General features: G+C 47.6%; 1 pseudogene; it reads left to right on the top strand.

Annotated features, from left to right (window-relative positions):
• Positions 1–19481, top strand: part of LOC135531445 (vacuolar protein sorting-associated protein 8 homolog) — a 154946-nt pseudogene that overhangs the window by 129044 nt on the left and 6421 nt on the right.

The raw sequence follows: 19481 nt of genomic DNA, 5'->3' as shown, positions 1-19481 counted from the left end.
GATTTTCCTCAGGGTTTCGCCTGCAATATCAGTTCTGTTATACTCAGACAATATTTTGACAGTTTTGGAAACTTTAGAGTGTTTTCTCTCCAATACTAATAATAATATGCATATATTAGCAACTGAGGAGCTGCCCGTTTACAATGGACACCTTTTCATCCAAGCTACTCAATACTGCCACTGCAGCCATAAAAAGTTAAATTGTTTAACTTGGGTCAAACGCTTCAGGTTGCCTTCCACAAGCTTCCCACAATAAATTGGGTGAATGTTGGCCCTTCCTTCTGACAGAGCTGGTGTAACTGAGTCAGGTTTGTAGGCCTCCTTTCAGTTCTGCCAACAAATTGTCTATGGGATTGAGGTCAGGGCTTTGTGATGGCCACTCCAATACCTTGACTTTGTTGTCCTTCCATTTTTCCACAACTTTGGGAGTATGCTTGGGGTCATTGTCCATTTGGAAGACCCATTTGCGACCAAGCTTTAACTTCCTAACTGATGTCTTGAGATGTTGCTTCAATATATCCACACAATTTTTCTCCCTCATGACGCCATCCATGTTGTGAAGGGCACCAGTCCCTGCGGCAGCAAAGCACCCCCACAACATGATGCTGCCACCCCCGTGCTTCACGGTTGGGATGGTGTTCTTCGGCTTGCAAGCCTCCCCCTTTTCCTCCCAACATAACAATGGTCATTATGGCCAAACAGTTCTATTTTTGTTTCATCAGACCAGTGAACATTTCTCCAAAAAGTACGATCTTTGTCCCCATGTGCAGTGGCAAACCGTAGTTGGCATTTTTATGGTGGTTTTGGAGCAGTGGATTCTTCCATGCTGAGCGGCCTTTCAGGTTATGTCGATATAGGACTCGTTTTACTGTGGATATATATACTTTTGTACCTGTTTCCTCCAGCATCTTCACAAGGTCCTTTGCTGTTGTTCTGGGATTGATTTGCACTTTTTGCAACAAAGTACGTTCATCTCCTGAGCGGTATGACGGCTGCGTGGTCCCATGGTGTTTAGACTTGCGTACTATTGTTTGTACAGATGAATGTGGTACCTTCAGGCATTTGGAAATTGCTCCCAAGGATGAACCAGACTTGTGGAGGTCCACAACTGTTTTTCTGAGGTCTTGGCTGATTTTTTTTGATTTTCCTATGATGTCAAGCAAAGAGGCACTGAGTTTGAAGGTTGGCCTTGAAATACATCCACAGGTACTCCTCCAATTGACTCAAATGTTGTCAATTAGCCTATCAGAAGCTTCTAAAGCCATGACATTGTTTTCTGGAATTTTCCAAGCTATTTAAAGGCACAGTCAACTTAGTGTATGTAAACTTCTGACCCACTGGAATTGTGATACAGTGAATTATAAGTAAAATAATATGTCTGTAAACAATTGTTGAAAAAAAGACTTGTGTCATGAACAAAGTAGATGTCCTAACTGACTTGCCCAAAACTATAGTTTGTTAATAAGAAATTTGTGGAGTGGTTGAAAAACGAGTTTTAATGACTCCAACCTAAGTGTATGTAAACTTCCCACTTCAACTGTAACCTTTAGAGAAGCGACACACAACTGGACAACTGTCCTGCTAGATTACCTTTAGAGAAGCGACACACAACCAGACAACTGTCCTGCTAGATAACCTTTAGAGAAGCGACACACAATTAGACAACTGTCCTGCTAGATAACCTTTAGAGAAGCAACACACAACTAGACAACTGTCCTGATAGATAACCTTTAGAGAAGCAACACACAACTAGACAACTGTCCTGCTAGATAACCTTTAGAGAAGCAACACACAACTAGACAACTGTCCTGATAGATAACCTTTAGAGAAGCAACACACAACTAGACAAATGTCCTGCTAGATAACCTTTAGAGAAGCGACACACAGAGCTCTCTTCCTCTCTCCATCTGTCTGTCACTTAATTCTGTTTTCTGATGGTCACCTCTCTTGTTGTTTTAGACCAAAGTGATGTCCAGGGAAGCAGGGGAAGATGGGAAAAAGGTAAGGACTGTTGTGGGTAACCTCTCATAGGTAGCATCCAGCCAGGCCATCTGTCTGTCTTACACTCTCTCTCTCTCTCTGTCTCTCTCTCTCTCTCTGTCTGTTTTTCTCAATTCAAATTCAATTTAAGGGTTTTATTGTCATGGGAAACATGTTTACATTGCCTTTAGCAAGTGAAGTAGATAATAAACAAAAGTGAAATAAACAATACAAAAATCTCTGGTCTTTCTCTCCCTCCTCTCTCGCTTACTCTCTCCTTTCTCTCTCTTCCCCCCCTGCTCTTTCTCTTAGTCTCTCTCTCTCTCTCTCTCTTCCCCTCCTGCTCTTTCTCTTAGTCTCTCTCTCTCTCCTTTCTCTCTCTCCCCTCCTGCTCTTTCTCTTAGTCTCTCTCTCTCTCTTCCCCTCCTGCTCTTTCTCTTAGTCTCTCTCTGTCTCTCTCTCTCTTCCCCTCCTGCTCTTTCTCTTAGTCTCTCTCTCTCTCTCTCTTTCCTGCCTTTCCTTGCTCTTTTCTTAGTCTTTCTCTCTCTCTCTTCCTCCTGCTCTTTCTCTAGTCTCTCTCTGTCTTCCCCTCCCCTCCTGCTCTTTCTCTTAGTCTTTCTCTCTCTCTCTTCCCCTCCTGCTCTCTTAGTCTCTCTCTTCCTCTCCTCCTGCTCTTTCTCTTAGTCTCTCTCTCTCTCTCTCTTCCCCTCCTGCTCTTTCTCTTAGTCTCTCTCTCATACTCTATTTCTGTCTTCCACCTACTTAGTCTATATCAACAGCCCCCCCCCACCCCCAGGAGAAAATAAAGAACAGTGATTAGTTTTGTTGGTGTTTTCTCCAGCTAGCTATGTGTCTGACTGTAGCAGACCATTCTGCCATCTGAATGGCGTGTAATTGGTTTATTCAAATTAGTTGTCTAGTAAATTAATATCCAATCACTGAGCGGCTGAGTTTAATGAAGGTTCTAGAAACACACTCTCTCTCTCTCTGAGCGGCTGAGTTTAATGAAGGTTCTGGAAACACTCTCTCTCTCTCTCTCTGAGCGGCTGAGTTTAATGAAGGTTCTGGAAACACACTCTCTCTCTCTTTCTCTGAGCGGCTGAGTTTAATGAAGGTTCTGGAAACACACTCTCTCTCTCTCTGAGCAGCTGAGTTTAATGAAGGTTCTGGAAACACTCAATCACTTGTTTAATGAAGGTTCTGGAAACACTCAATCCTTTTCTCTCCTATGCTTCCTTCTCTCACTTGAATTCTCTCACTGTTTATCTGCTAGTTATTTTCTCTCTGTTGTCCAGACTGTGGTTGCCTTGTGAAGATGACTGTTATGTGACACTAGATAGCTGGATGTTATTGACTCTGTCTGTGTCCCAAATCAACCATGTTCCCTACGTAGTGCACTACAAACATACTGCACTCTATAGGTAATCTGGAGTATCCATTTGGGACGCAGGCTGTCTGTGGTGCCGGGTTGTTACTATGACGTCCAGCAGCCTGTCTGTGGTGTCCAGGCTGTCTGTGGTGTTGTTACTATGACGTCCAGCAGGCTGTCTGTGGTGCCTGGTTGTTACTATGACGTCCAGCAGGCTGTCTGTGGTGCCTGGTTGTTACTATGACGTCCAGCAGGCTGTCTGTTATAACCTGTTAATCCACCATGACTCATTTTAATCAAGCTACCACCACAGCAAGACCCTAACCTCACACACACACCATACACACACCATACACACACACACACACACACACACACACACACACACCACACATACACACACACACACACACACACACACATCATACACACACACCACACACACACACCATACACACACCACACACACCACACACACACACCACACACACACCATACACAAACAAGCCTACACACACTCATTCACTATAACTATGACATACAAAAGAAAATAGAGTATTAACACACCCAACCACAGAGAAATCCAGCGCCTTCAGAATGTTTTCACACCCCGTGACTTATTCCACATGATGTAGTTACAGCCTGAATTCAAAATAGATGACATTGACATTTTAGCTCATTTGTTGAGAATGCAATACAGAAATATCTCATTTACATATCAGTGTTTAGACCCTTTGTTAGGACACTCCAAATTGAGCTCAGGTGGATCTTTGATCATCCTCGATTGGAGTCCACCTGTGACCAATACAATTGTTTGGACATGATTTAGAAAGAAACACACCTGTCTCTATATAAGGTCCCACAGTTGACAGTGCATGTCAGAGCAGGAACTATACCATGAAGTCAGAGGAACTGGAGAAACTGTCCCTCGATCTCACGGATAGAACTGTGATGGATCAGATACACTATATAGACAGCAGTATGTGGACACCCCTTCAAATGAGGGGATTTGGCCAGTTCAGCCACACCTGTTGCTGACAGTTGTATACAATCTCCATACAGCCATGCAATCTTGGCAGTAGAAAATGGACTCACTGAAGAGCTCAGTGACTTTCAACGTGGCACCGTCATAGGATGCCACCTTTCCAACAAGTCAGTTTGTCAAATTTCTCCCCACCTAGAGCTGCCCCGGTCAACTGTAAGTGCTGTTATTGTGAAGTGGAAATGTCTAGGAGCAACAACCGTTCAGCTGCGAAATGGTAGGCCACACAAGCTGAAGCAGGTTGTGCCTAAAAATCGCCTGTCCACGGTTGCAACACTGTCTCCCGAGTTCCAAACTGCCTCTGGAAGCAAAATCAGCACAAGAACTGTTCGTCGGGAGCTTCATGAAATGGATTTCTGTGGCCCTGTGCACAAAGCAAGGTCCATATAGAAATGGTTTGTCGTGATCGGTGTGGAAGAACATGACTGGCCAGCACAGAGCCCTGACCTCAACCCCGAGCTTAAATGATAATCCTGTGGCTGAATGGAAGCAAGTCCTCCTCAGCAGTGTTCCGACATCTAGTAGAAAGCCTTCCCAGAGGAGTGGAGGCTTTTATAGCAGCAGTGTTCCAACATCTAGTGGAAAGCCTTCCCAGAGGAGTGGAGGCTGTTATAGCAGCAGTGTTCCGTGTTCCAACATCTAGTAGAAAGCCTTCCCAGAGGAGTGGAGGCTTTTATAGCAGCAGTGTTCCAACATCTAGTAGAAAGCCTTCCCAGAGGAGTGGAGGCTGTTATAGCAGCAGTGTTCCAACATCTAGTAGAAAGCCTTCCCAGAGGAGTGGAGGCTTTTATAGCAGCAGTGTTCCAACATCTAGTGGAAAGCCTTCCCAGAGGAGTGGAGGCTTTTATAGCAGCAGTGTTCCAACATCTAGTAGAAAGCCTTCCCAGAGGAGTGGAGGCTGTTATAGCAGCAGTGTTCCGCCATCTAGTAGAAAGCCTTCCCAGAGGAGTGGAGGCTGTTATAGCAGCAGTGTTCCAACATCTAGTAGAAAGCCTTCCCAGAGGAGTGGAGGCTTTTATAGCAGCAGTGTTCCAACATCTAGCAGAAAGCCTTCCCAGAGGAGTGGAGGCTTTTATAGCAGCAGTGTTCCAACATCTAGTAGAAAGCCTTCCCAGAGGAGTGGAGGCTTTTATAGCAGCAGTGTTCCAACATCTAGTAGAAAGCCTTCCCAGAGGAGCGGAGGCTTTTATAGCAGCAGTGTTCCAACATCTAGTAGAAAGCCTTCCCAGAGGAGTGGAGGCTTTTATAGCAGCAGTGTTCCAACATCTAGTAGAAAGCCTTCCCAGAGGAGTGGAGGCTTTTATAGCAGCAGTGTTCCAACATCTAGTAGAAAGCCTTCCCAGAGGAGTGGAGGCTTTTATAGCAGCAGTGTTCCGACATCTAGTAGAAAGCCTTCCCAGAGGAGTGGAGGCTTTTATAGCAGCAGTGTTCCAACATCTAGTAGAAAGCCTTCCCAGAGGAGTGGAGGCTTTTATAGCAGCAGTGTTCCAACATCTAGTAGAAAGCCTTCCCAGAGGAGTGGAGGCTTTTATAGCAGCAGTGTTCCAACATCTAGTAGAAAGCCTTCCCAGAGGAGTGGAAGCTTTTATAGCAGCAGTGTTCCAACATCTAGCAGTGTAGAAAGCCTTCCCAGAGGAGTGGAGGCTTTTATAGCAGCAGTGTTCCAACATCTAGTAGAAAGCCTTCCCAGAGGAGTGGAGGCTTTTATAGCAGCAGTGTTCCAACGTCTAGTAGAAAGCCTTCCCAGAGGAGTGGAGGCTTTTATAGCAGCAGTGTTCCAACATCTAGTAGAAAGCCTTCCCAGAGGAGTGGAGGCTGTTATAGCAGCAGTGGTCCAACATCTAGTAGAAAGCCTTCCCAGAGGAGTGGAGGCTTTTATAGCAGCAGTGTTCCAACATCTAGTGGAAAGCCTTCCCAGAGGAGTGGAGGCTTTTATAGCAGCAGTGTTCCAACATCTAGTGGAAAGCCTTCCCAGAGGAGTGGAGGCTGTTATAGCAGCAGTGTTCCAACATCTAGTGGAAAGCCTTCCCAGAGGAGTGGAGGCTGTTATAGCAGCAGTGTTCCAACATCTAGTAGAAAGACTTCCCAGAGGAGTGGAGGCTTTTATAGCAGCAGTGTTCCAACATCTAGTAGAAAGCCTTCCCAGAGGAGTGGAGGCTTTTATAGCAGCAGTGTTCCAACATCTAGTGGAAAGCCTTCCCAGAGGAGTGGAGGCTTTTATAGCAGCAGTGTTCCAACATCTAGTAGAAAGCCTTCCCAGAGGAGTGGAGGCTGTTATAGCAGCAGTGTTCCAACATCTAGTAGAAAGCCTTCCCAGAGGAGTGGAGGCTTTTATAGCAGCAGTGTTCCAACATCTAGTAGAAAGCCTTCCCAGAGGAGTGGAGGCTTTTATAGCAGCAGTGTTCCAACATCTAGTAGAAAGCCTTCCCAGAGGAGTGGAGGCTTTTATAGCAGCAGTGTTCCAACATCTAGTAGAAAGCCTTCCCAGACAAGTGGAGGCTTTTATAGCAGCAGTGTTCCAACATCTAGTAGAAAGCCTTCCCAGAGGAGTGGAGGCTTTTATAGCAGCAGTGTTCCAACATCTAGTAGAAAGCCTTTCCAGAGGAGTGGAGGCTTTTATAGCAGCAGTGTTCCAACATCTAGTAGAAAGCCTTCCCAGAGGAGTGGAGGCTTTTATAGCAGCAGTGTTCCAACATCTAGTAGAAAGCCTTCCCAGAGTGAGTGGAGGCTTTTATAGCAGCAGTGTTCCAACATCTAGTAGAAAGCCTTCCCAGAGGAGTGGAGGCTTTTATAGCAGCAGTGTTCCAACATCTAGTAGAACGCCTTCCCAGAGGAGTGGAGGCTTTTATAGCAGCAAAGGGGGGTACCAACTCCATATTAATGCCCATGATTTTGGAATGAAATGTTTGATGAGCAGGTGTCCACATACTTTTGTTCATATAGTGTATCTGTGGAAGGGTATAAAACAATTTGTAGAGTGTTGAAAGTTTCCAAGAGCACAGTGGTCTCCATTATTGGGAAATTGAACAAATATGGAACTAACCAGACTCTGCCAAGAGCTGGCCGTCCGACCAAACTGAGCAACCGGGCAAGAAGGACCTTGGTCAGGGAGTTGACCAAAAACCCAATGGCTGAGTTGGGAGAACCAGTCTCTACAGAACTTCACCAATCTGGGCTTGACATCACACCTGGTGTTTGCAAAACAAGTCCTGTGAAAGACGGAGCACAAGGCAAAATATCCTGTGGTCTGATCAGACTGTAATTGAACTCTGGCCTGAATGCAGAGCGCTATGTCTGGAGAAAACCAGGCACAGCTCATCACCCGTCTAACACCATCCCTACCGTGAAGCATGGTGGTGGCAGCATCATGCAATAGGGATGCTTTTCAGCAGCAGGGACTGGGAGACTGGTACGGAAAGAGGGGAACAAATACAGGCACATCCTTGATGAGAACCTGCTTCAGAGTGCAAACAACCTTAGACTGGGGTGAAGATTTACGTTCCAACAGGACAATGACCCCAAGCATACAGCCAAAGCAACGCTGGAATAGCTTCAGAACTAGAATATGAAAGTCCTTGAGTGGCCCAGCAGAAGCCCAGACTTGAATCCCATTGAAAATCTGTGGAAAGACTTCAAGATTGCTGTTCTCGGCACTCCCCATTTAACTTAGCTTGAGAAAATCTTGAGCTTGAGAAAATCTGCAAGGAAGAAGCTGATCCAGATCTGCAAGGCAAAGCTGATCCAGACATCTCCAAGATGACTCAAAGCTGACCCAGACATCCCCAAGACGACTCAAAGCTGACCCAGACATCCCCAAGACGACTCAAAGCTGACCCAGACATCCCCAAGACGACTCAAAGCTGACCCAGACTTCCCCAAGACGACTCAAAGCTGACCCAGACATCCCCAAGACGACTCAAAGCTGACCCAGACATCCCCAAGACGACTCAAAGCTGACCCAGACTTCCCCAAGACGACTCAAAGCTGACCCAGACTTCCCCAAGACGACTCAAAGCTGACCCAGACTTCCCCAAGACGACTCAAAGCTGACCCAGACATCCCCAAGACGACTCAAAGCTGACCCAGACTTCCCCAAGACGACTCAAAGCTGACCCAGACATCCCCAAGATGACTCAAAGCTGACCCAGACATCCCCAAGACGACTCAATCGCCCCCAAAGATGCTTTCACAAAGTATTGACCCAGGTGTGAACACTTACATAAATGAGATTTCTGTATTTAAAATAAATAATAATTCATGGGGTATTGTGTGTAGATGGACGAGAGAAAACAAATCAATGTAATCCGTTTTGAATTCAGGCTGTAACACAACAAGATGTAGACAAAATCAATGGGAATTAACACGTTCTGATCCATCACACTATCAGTGCTTTGCTGTTCACCGTCCCAGAATCCCTCACATCTCTCTATCTCTCTCTGTCAGCGTTTGAAAATGTCATCTCACCAATCAGACAACACACACACACACCTGTTTAGCCTCCAGTCAATGTTGTAAATGTCACTTCTACCCTGCATTTATCTTAAATAACTCTGACTTTTCAAAACAGATTATCTTTCTCTTGTTCCTCGTTGCCGTTCAGCCAATCTTCATGCAGGTCACGTTTGATGGGTTTCTCCTCAGGCGCTGGCATTTTACAGTTATTAAAAAGATCCCAATCACCAGAGGGCCGTGGAAACAATGATTGTTTTATTCTGTTCTTTTTCTGGTAATTGAAGCCTGTCAACAGTGGAGGTCTTTGGAGCTACTATAGTGTCCTATAGATGTGGATGGTGTTCTGGAGATGTGGATGGTGTCCTGGAGATGTGGATGGTGTCCTGGAGATGTGGATGGTGTCCTTGAGATGTGGATAGTGTCCTAGAGATGTGGATGGTGTCCTGGAGATGAGAGATGAGGATGGTGTCCTGGAGATGAGAGATGAGGATAGTGTCCTAGAGATGTGGATGGTGTCCTGGAGATGAGAGGTGTGGATGGTGTCCTAGAGATGAGAGATGTGGATGGTGTCCTGGAGATGTGGATGGTGTCCTAGAGATGTGGATAGTGTCCTAGAGATGAGAGATGAGGATAGTGTCCTGGAGATGAGAGATGTGGGTAGTGTCCTAGAGATGGGGATAGTGTCCTAGAGATGGGGATAGTGTCCTAGAGATGAGAGATGTGGATAGTGTCCTAGAGATGAGGATAGTGTCCTAGAGATGTGGATAGTGTCCTAGAGATGTGGATAGTGTCCTAGAGATGTGGATAGTGTCCTAGAGATGTGGATAGTGTCCTAGAGATGTGGATAGTGTCCTAGAGATGTGGATAGTGTCCTAGAGATGAGAGATGTGGATAGTGTCCAAGAGATGAGAGATGGGGATAGTGTCCTAGAGATGAGAGACGGGGATAGTGTCCTAGAGATGAGGATAGTGTCCTAGAGATGTGGATGGTGTCCTAGAGATGAGGATAGTGTCCTAGAGATGAGGATAGTGTCCTAGAGATGAGGATAGTGTCCTAGAGATGGGGATAGTGTCCTAGAGACGTGGATAGTGTCCTAGAGACGTGGATAGTGTCCTAGAGACGTGGATAGTGTCCTAGAGACGTGGATAGTGTCCTAGAGACGTGGATAGTGTCCTAGAGATGAGATAAGGATACTGTTGTGTTGTGGCTGATCCATGTTGTTGTGATGTGGCTGATCCATGTTGTTGTGTTGTGTTGTGGCTGATCCATGTTGTTGTGTTGTGGCTGATCCATGTTGTTGTGTTGTGGCTGATCCATGTTGTTGTGTTGTGTTGTGGCTGATCCATGTTGTTGTGTTGTGTTGTGGCTGATCCATGCTGATGTGTTGTGGCTGATCCATGCTGTTGTGTTGTGGCTGATCCATGTTGTTGTGTTGTGTTGTGGCTGATCCATGCTGATGTGATGTGTTGTGGCTGATCCATGCTGATGTGATGTGTTGTGGCTGATCCATGTTGTTGTGTTGTGGCTGATCCATTTTGTTGTGTTGTGGCTGATCCATGTTGTTGTGTTGTGGCTGATACATGCTGATGTGTTGTGTTGTGGCTGATCCATGCTGATGTGTTGTGTTGTGGCTGATCCATGTTGTTGTGTTGTGGCTGATCCCTGCTGATGTGATGTGTTGTGGCTGATCCATGTTGTTGTGTTGTGGCTGATCCATGTTGTTGTGTTGTGGCTGATACATGCTGATGTGTTGTGTTGTGGCTGATCCATGCTGATGTGTTGTGTTGTGGCTGATCCCTGCTGATGTGTTGTGTTGTGGCTGATCCATGCTGATGTGTTGTAGGTGTTTGCTGAGACCACGTTGGACCCTCAGCAGAGTCAGTCCTGGGACCAGCTACGATGTCTCTACAGAGGACCTTCCAGGGTAGGTCTGCTACTCCTTTCTGTGTTTCTCCCTCTCCTCTCTCCTCATGTTATTTTTCTCTCTGCATTGAAACGTGGAAGACGTCACCGTCAGTAAGTGGCTACACTACAGGATTAGCTTGCATCAATACTTCCTATTGCTGACTGGGCTTCAAATAAGGATGGAGGGAGACAGGCAGGCAGAGAGACAGGCAGGCAGAGAGACAGGCAGGCAGAGAGACAGGCAGGCAGAGAGACAGGCAGGCAGAGAGACAGGCAGGCAGAGAGAGAGGCAGGCAGAGAGAGAGACAGAGAGGGAGAGAGACAGAGAGGGAGAGAGACAGGCAGGCAGAGAGACAGGCAGGCAGAGAGACAGGCAGGCAGTCAGAGAGAGGGAGAGAGAGGGAGGCAGGCAGGACGGCAGGGTGTTCTGTTCAGGGGAAATATCCCCCTCCTTCACTCCTCCCTTCCTCTTCTCTCTCCTCTCTTCCCTCTTCTCCTTATCTCTCCTCCCTCCCTCCTTTTCCCTCCACTCCTCTCCCTCCTTTCCTCTCCTCCCTCTCCTTATCCCTCCTCTCCTCCCTCCCTCTCCTTATCCCTCCTCCCTCCCTCTCCTTATCCCCCCTCTCCCTCCCTCCTCTCCTCCCTCTCCTTATCTCTCCTTCTCCCTCCCTCTTCTTATCCCTCCTCTCCTCCTTCCCTCCTTCTCCCTCCCTCTCTCCCTCCTCCCTCCCTCCTTCTCCCTCCCTCTCCTTATCCCTCCTCTCCTCCCTCCCTCTCCTTATCCCTCTTCTCCTTCTCCCTCCTCTCCTTATCTCTCCTCCCTCCCTCCCTCTCCTTATCCCTCCTTCTCCCTCCCTCTCCTTATCCCTCCTCTTCTCCCTCCCTCTCCTTATCCCTCCTCTTCTCGCTCCCTCTCCTTATCCCTCCTTCTCCTTATCCCTCCCTCTCCTTATCCCTCCTCTTCTCCCCTCCCTCTCCTTATCCCTCCCTCTCCTTATCCCTCCTCTTCTCCCCTCCCTCTCCTTATCCCTCCTCTTCTCCCCTCCCTCTCCTTATCCCTCCTCTTCTCCCCCTCCCTCTCCTTATCCCTCCCTCTCCTTATCCCTCCTCTTCTCCCTCCCTCTCCTTATCCCTCCTCTTCTCCCCTCCCTCTCCTTATCCCTCCTCTCTCCCCTCCCCTCCTTATCTCCTTATCCCTTCCTCTCCTTATCCCTCCTCTTCTCCCCTCCCTCTCCTTATCCCTCCTCTTCTCCCCTCCTCTCCTTATCCCTCCCTCTCCTTATCCCTCCTCTTCTCCCCTCCCTCTCCTTATCCCTCCTCTTCTCCCCTCCCTCTCCTTATCCCTCCTCTTCTCCCCTCCCTCTCCTTATCCCTCCTCTTCTCCCCTCCCTCTCCTTATCCCTCCTCTTCTCCCTCCCTCTCCTTATCCCTCCTCTTCTCCCCTCCTCTCCTTATCCCTTCCCTCTCCTTATCCCTCCTCTTCCCCCTCCCTCTCCTTATCCCTCCTCTTCTCCCCTCCTCTCCTTATCCCTCCTCTTCTCCCCTCCTCTCCTTATCCCTCCTCTTCTCCCCTCCCTCTCCTTATCCCTCCTCTTCTCCCCTCCCTCTCCTTATCCCTCCCTCTCCTTATCCCTCCTCTTCTCCCCTCCCTCTCCTTATCCCTCCTCTTCTCCCTCCCTCTCCTTATCCCTCCTCTTCTCCCTCCCTCTCCTTATCCCTCCTCTTCTCCCCTCCTCTCCTTATCCCTCCCTCTCCTTATCCCTCCCTCTCCTTATCCCTCCTCTTCTCCCTCCCTCTCCTTATCCCTCCTCTTCTATCCCTCCCTCTCCTTATCCCTCCCTCTCCTTATCCCTCCTCTTCTCCCCTCCCTCTCCTTATCCCTCCTCTCCCCTCCCCTCCCTCTCCTTATCCCTCCTCTTCTCCCCTCCTCTCCTTATCCCTCCCCCTCTCCTTATCCCTCCTCTTCTCCCCCCCTCTCCTTATCCCTCCTCTTCTCCCCTCCTCTCCTTATCCCTCCTCTTCTCCCCTCCTCTCCTTATCCCTCCTCTTCTCCCCTCCTCTCCTTATCCCTCCCTCTTCTCCCCTCCTCTCCTTATCCCTCCTCTTCTCCCCTCCTCTCCTTATCCCTCCTCTTCTCCCTTCCTCTCCTTATCCCTCCTCTTCTCCCCTCCTCTCCTTATCCCTCCTCTTCTCCCCTCCTCTCCTTATCCCTCCTCTTCTCCCCTCCTCTCCTTATCCCTCCTCTTCTCCCCTCCCTCTCCTTATCCCTCCCTCTATCTCCCCTCCCTCTCCTTATCCCTCCTCTTCTCCCCCTCCTCTCCTTATCCCTCCTCTCCTTCTCCCTCCTCTCCTTATCCCTCTTCCCCTCCCTTCTTATCCCTCCTCCTTATCCCTCCTCCCTTCTCCCCCTCCCTCTCCTTATCCCTCCCTCTTCTCCCCTCCTCTCCTTATCCCTCCCTCTCCTTATCCCTCCTCTTCTTCCCCTCCTCTCCTTATCCCTCCTCTTCTCCCTCCTCTCCTTATCCCTCCTCTTCCCCCCTCCCTCTCCTTATCCCTCCTCTTCTCCCCTCCTCTCCTTATCCCTCCTCTTCTCCCTCCTCTCCTTATCCCTCCTCTTCTCCCCTCCTCTCCTTATCCCTCCTCTTCTCCCCCCTCTCCTTATCCCTCCTCCTTCTCCCCCTCCCTCCTTATCCCTCCCCTCCCTCCCCTCCTCTCCTTATCCCTCCTCTTCTCCCCTCCTCTCCTTATCCCTCCTCTTCTCCCCTCCCTCTCCTTATCCCTCCTCTTCTCCCCTCCCTCTCCTTATCCCTCCTCTTCTCCCTCCCTCTCCTTATCCCTCCTCTTCTCCCCTCCTCTCCTTATCCCTCATCTTCTCCCTCCCTCTCCTTATTTTCCCTCCCTCTTCTCCCCTCCCTCTCCTTATCCCTCCTCTTCTCCCCTCCTCTCCTTATCCCTCCTCTTCTCCCTCCCTCTCCTTATCCCTCCTCTTCTCCCTCCCTCTCCTTATTTTCCCTCCTCTTCTCCCCTCCCTCTCCTTATCCCTCCTCTTCTCCCCTCCCTCTCCTTATCCCTCCTCTTCTCCCTCCCTCTCCTTATCCCTCCTCTTCTCCCTCCCTCTCCTTATTTTCCCTCCAGGTTGTTCAAATCTGTGTCTTATCCTCCCACAGTATATAATGAACAGAGAGAGAGCCGCCTCTATTCCGTCCCCTTATTAATTCAGGGGCGTAAACACACGCTCTCATACACACACACTGTCATTCATTCTTCATTAATTCAGGGGCGTAAAACACACGCTCTCATACACACACACTGTCATTCATTCTTCATTAATTCAGGGGCGTAAAACACACGCTCTCATACACACACACTGTCATTCATTCTTCATTAATTCAGGGGCGTAAAACACACGCTCTCATACACACACACTGTCATTCATTCTTCATTAATTCAGGGGCGTAAACACACGCTCTCATACACACACACTGTCATTCATTCTTCATTAATTCAGGGGCGTAAAACACACGCTCTCATACACACACACTGTCATTCATTCTTCATTAATTCAGGGGCGTAAAACACACGCTCTCATACACACACTGTCATTCATTCTTCATTAATTCAGGGGCGTAAAACACACGCTCTCATACACACACACTGTCATTCATTCTTCATTAATTCAGGGGCGTAAAACACACGCTCTCACACACACACACACTGTCATTCATTCTTCATTAATTCAGGGGCGTAAAACACACGCTCTCACACACACACACTGTCATTCATTCTTCATTAATTCAGGGGCGTAAAACACACGCTCTCACACACACACACTGTCATTCATTCTTCATTAATTCAGGGGCGTAAAACACACGCTCTCATACACACACACTGTCATTCATTCTTCATTAATTCAGGGGCGTAAAACACACGCTCTCATACACACACACTGTCATTCATTCTTCATTAATTCAGGGGCGTAAAACACACGCTCTCATACACACACACTGTCATTCATTCTTCATTAATTCAGGGGCGTAAAACACACGCTCTCATACACACACACTGTCATTCATTCTTCATTAATTCAGGGGCGTAAAACACACGCTCTCATACACACACACTGTCATTCATTCTTCATTAATTCAGGGGCGTAAAACACACGCTCTCATACACACACACTGTCATTCATTCTTCATTAATTCAGGGGCGTAAAACACACGCTCTCATACACACACACTGTCATTCATTCTTCATTAATTCAGGGGCGTAAAACACACGCTCTCATACACACACACTGTCATTCATTCTTCATTAATTCAGGGGCGTAAAACACACGCTCTCATACACACACACTGTCATTCATTCTTCATTAATTCAGGGGCGTAAAACACACGCTCTCATACACACACACTGTCATTCATTCTTCATTAATTCAGGGGCGTAAAACACACGCTCTCATACACACACACTGTCATTCATTCTTCATTAATTCAGGGGCGTAAAACACACGCTCTCATACACACACACTGTCATTCATTCTTCATTAATTCAGGGGCGTAAAACACACGCTCTCACACACACACACTGTCATTCATTCTTCATTAATTCAGGGGCGTAAAACACACGCTCTCACACACACACACTGTCATTCATTCTTCATTAATTCAGGGGCGTAAAACACACGCTCTCACACACACACACTGTCATTCATTCTTCATTAATTCAGGGGCGTAAACACACGCTCTCACACACACACACACTGTCATTCATTCTTCATTAATTCAGGGGCGTAAAACACACGCTCTCACACACACACACTGTCATTCATTCTTCATTAATTCAGGGGCGTAAAACACACGCTCTCATACACACACTGTCATTCATTCTTCATTAATTCAGGGGCGTAAACACACGCTCTCATACACACACTGTCATTCATTCTTCATTAATTCAGGGGCGTAAACACACGCTCTCATACACACACTGTCATTCATTCTTCATTAATTCAGGGGCGTAAACACACTCTCTCATACACTCATACACAATGAATTCTCAATGTAAGCAGCCAATGAGACTGTTGCCAATAGGGTCCTAACCCCGCCCATGTTGGCCAGGGTTGGGTTCAATTCAGTGGTTTTCAATTCAATCAATTATATTCACATCAATGAAATTCAATGAATGAATTGAAAAGATATTATTCTCTTGGGACAATGGCAACAACCAGTAGCGTTGGGACTCTGTCGTCGTGGAGATGTTGTGTTACCATGGCGACATGTTCCCATCTTTGACCCTAATCCTTTCAGAGTTAGAAGAGCCCTTCTGATAGATTTGATGGTTGCACACACACACACACACACACACACACACACACACACACACACACACACACACACACACACACACACACACACACACACACACACACACACAGTATAACACTCCAACCAACATCTGTCTGAGGTCTGAACAAGTGAATGATACGAGAAGACAGGCACACACATACTCAAACACACACAGATGGGTGGCTGAGTACCATGTGGCTTCCCTTAGAGATAATGACATGATGAAGACTGTCAAACTGTAGGAATATATCCCATCAATAGAGAGGAGGGAGAGAGGGAGATATGGATAGAGAGAGGGAGAGAAGGAGAGGGAGATATGGATAGAGAGAGGGGGAGAGGGAGATATGGATAGAGAGAGGGAGAGGGAGATATGGATAGAGAGAGGGAGATATGGGTAGAGAGGGAGATATGGATAGAGAGAGGGAGAGGGAGATATGGATAGAGAGAGGGAGAGAGGGAGAGGGAGATATGGATAGAGAGAGGGAGAGAGGGAGAGGGAGATATGGATAGAGAGAGGGAGATATGGATAGAGAGAGGGAGATATGGATAGAGAGAGGGAGAGAGGGAGATATGGGTCGAGAGAGAGAGAGAGAGAGAGAGAGAGGGGGGGAGATAGAGAGAGAGAGAGATATGGATAGAGAGAGGGAGATATGGATAGAGAGAGGGAGATATGGGTCGAGAGAGAGAGAGATATGGAGCGCGGGAGAGATAGAGGGAGATATGGAGAGAGAGAGAGGGAGATATGGATAGAGAGAGATATGGAGGGAGAGAGAGAGGGAGATATGGATAGAGAGCGGGAGAGAGGGAGATATGGATAGAGAGAGAGAGAGAGAGGGGGGGAGAGAGAGAGAGGGGGAGATAGAGAGAGAGAGATATGGATAGAGAGAGAGAGAGAGAGTGGTGGATAGAGAGAGCAAGAGAGTGGTGGATAGAGAGAGATATGATTGAGAGAGAGGTGGATAGAGAGAGATATGATTGAGAGAGAGGGAGATGGACAGAGAGAGAGGGAGAGAAAGTCATTACCTGTAGAATGTGCTAGATGATAGCAGGCAGGGGAAGGGACTCCTGTCGTTCTGGTCTCAGATGATGATAATCCAAAAAGATTAGAGTAGGAGGAACGAACGGCCTGGTGGAGGGTTAAACCCTGTATCAAACATCCTGTCTGGGTTAAACCCTGTATCAAACATCCTGTCTGGGTTAAACCCTGTATCAAACATCCTGTCTGGGTTAAACCCTGTATCAAACATCTTGTCTGGGTTAAACCCTGTATCAAACAGCCTGTCTGGTGGAGGGTTAAACCCTGTATCAAACATCCTGTCTGGGTTAAACCCTGTATCAAACATCCTGTCTGGGTTAAACCCTGGTGGAGGGTTAAACCCTGTATCAAACAGCCTGTCTGGTGGAGGGTTAAACCCTGTATCAAACAGCCTGTCTGGTGGAGGGTTAAACCCTGTATCAAACAGCCTGTCTGGGTTAAACCCTGTATCAAACAGCCTGTCTGGGTTAAACCCTGTATCAAACAGCCTGTCTGGGTTAAACCCTGTATCAAACAGCCTGTCTGGTGGAGGGTTAAACCCTGTATCAAACATCCTGTCTGGTGGAGGGTTAAACCCTGTATCAAACAGCCTGTCTGGGTTAAACCCTGTATCAAACAGCCTGTCTGGGTTAAACCCTGTATCAAACATCCTGTCTGGGTTAAACCCTGTATCAAACAGCCTGTCTGGGTTAAACCCTGTATCAAACAGCCTGTCTGGGTTAAACCCTGTATCAAACAGCCTGTCTGGTGGAGGGTTAAACCCCTGTATCAAACAGCCTGTCTGGTGGAGGGTTAAACCCTGTATCAAACATCCTGTCTGGTGGAGGGTTAAACCCTGTATCAAACAGCCTGTCTGGTGGAGGGTTAAACCCTGTATCAAACAGCATGTCTGGTAGAGGGTTAAACCCTGTATCAAACAGCCTGTCTGGTGGAGGGTTAAACCCTGTATCAAACATCCTGTCTGGTGGAGGGTTAAACCCTGTATCAAACAGCCTGTCTGGGTTAAACCCTGTATCAAACATCCTGTCTGGGTTAAACCCTGTATCAAACAGACTGTCTGGTGGAGGGTTAAACCCTGTATCAAACAGACTCCCCTCTCTTCTATCACCAGTCAGTGGGTGTTGTGGTTCCTTCCGTTGTGATCATTAGCAGCTTCACACCGAGTCTTACTCTGTTGGTCTGTCCTCTCCCTTGTCTCTTCAATTATTTCTCTCCCCTCCACCTTCTCTCTAATTCTCTCTCTCCTCCACCTTGTCTCTAATTCTCTCTCTCCCTCCACCTTCTCTCTAATTCTCTCTCTCCCCTCCACCTTCTCTCTAATTCTCTCTCTCCCCTCCACCTTCTCTCTAATTCTCTCTCTCCCCTCCACCTTGTCTCTAATTCTCTCTCTCTCCTCCACCTTGTCTCACCTCCACCTTGTCTCTAATTCTCTCTCTCTCCTCCACCTTCTCTCTAATTCTCTCCTCCACCTTCTCCACCTTCTCTCTAACCTTGTCTCAAACATCCTGTCTCTCCCCTCCACCTTGTCTCTAATTCTCTCTCCTCCACCTTGTCTCTAATTCTCTCTCTCTCCTCCACCTTGTCTCTCTAATTCTCTCTCCTCCACCTTGTCTCTAATTCTCTCTCTCCCTCCACCTTGTCTCTAATTCTCTCTCTCCTCCACCTTGTCTCTAATTCCTCCTCTCTCTCTCTCTCTCCACCTTCTCTCTAATTCTCTCTCCCCTCCTCCACCTTGTCTCTAATTCTTCTCCCCCTCCACCTTGTCTCTAATTCTCTCTCTCCTCCACCTTGTCTCTAATTCTCTCTCCTCCACCTGTCTCTCTAATTCTCTCTCCCTCCACCTTGTCTCTAATTCTCTCTCTCCTCTACCTTGTCTCTAATTCTCTCTCCCCTCCACCTTCTCTCTAATTCTCTCTCTCTCCCCTCCACCTTCTCTCTAATTCTCTCTCTCTCCCCTCCACCTTCTCTCTAATTCTCTCTCCCCTCCACCTTGTCTCTCTAATTCTCTTTCTCTCCCCTCCACCTTGTCTCAGATGTTGATAATCCAAAAAGATTAGAGTAGGAGGAACAAACGGCCTGGTGGAGGGTTTACACCCTGTATCAAACAGCCCCTCCACCTTCTCTCTAATTCTCTCTCCCCTCCACCTTCTCTCTAATTCTCTCTCCTCCACCTTCTCTCTAATTCTCTCTCCCCTCCACCTTCTCTCTAATTCTCTCTCCCTCCACCTTATCTCTCTAATCTCTCTCCCTCCACCTTGTCTCTAATTCTCTCTCCCCTCCACCTTGTCTCTAATTCTCTCTCTCCTCCACCTTGTCTCTAATTCTCTCTCTCCCCTCCACCTTGTCTCTAATTCT

Source organism: Oncorhynchus masou, chromosome 5, assembly GCF_036934945.1.
Source record: "Oncorhynchus masou masou isolate Uvic2021 chromosome 5, UVic_Omas_1.1, whole genome shotgun sequence".
In the NCBI taxonomy this organism is placed as follows: domain Eukaryota; kingdom Metazoa; phylum Chordata; class Actinopteri; order Salmoniformes; family Salmonidae; genus Oncorhynchus; species Oncorhynchus masou.
This window is presented reverse-complemented; position numbering and strand designations above follow the sequence as displayed.